The sequence below is a fragment of the Sardina pilchardus genome, chromosome 3 (assembly GCF_963854185.1).
Source record: "Sardina pilchardus chromosome 3, fSarPil1.1, whole genome shotgun sequence".
Taxonomy (NCBI): Eukaryota; Metazoa; Chordata; class Actinopteri; order Clupeiformes; family Clupeidae; genus Sardina; species Sardina pilchardus.
Window position 1 is genome coordinate 29,408,106 of NC_084996.1, and position 438 is coordinate 29,408,543.

The following is a 438-nucleotide window of genomic DNA, read 5'->3' on the forward strand; positions in this document are numbered from 1 at the left end:
GAGAGAGAGAGAGAGAGAGAGAGAGAGGGAGAGCGAGCGCACCACATCAATTCCACCTCAGAGAGACTATACGGACATGGCTTTATATAACATTAAGGAACAACATAAACAGTAATGAAGAGTAACCACGTCTATGCAGATAGTCCATATGATAAACTCCTACCTACGGCCCAGTCACACTGTAATGGTCTTCATTAAAATGTAGCCTATTTCATACTTTATACATCATCAAAAACATCGTAGGCTATAGGCCTACATAATGCCCCTAGATTTCCGTAAAGAGAAACGGCGTATAAATTATTTATTCATTTGACTGTACACGTGTCATCCATTTAGTCAGTCCTAAATGATGAATCCATGAATCAGATTTAATAGTCTTGATCATTTATTTTTGCAAGCCTTACTTGTTAACAATGAATCAGATTGAATAGCTTTGTC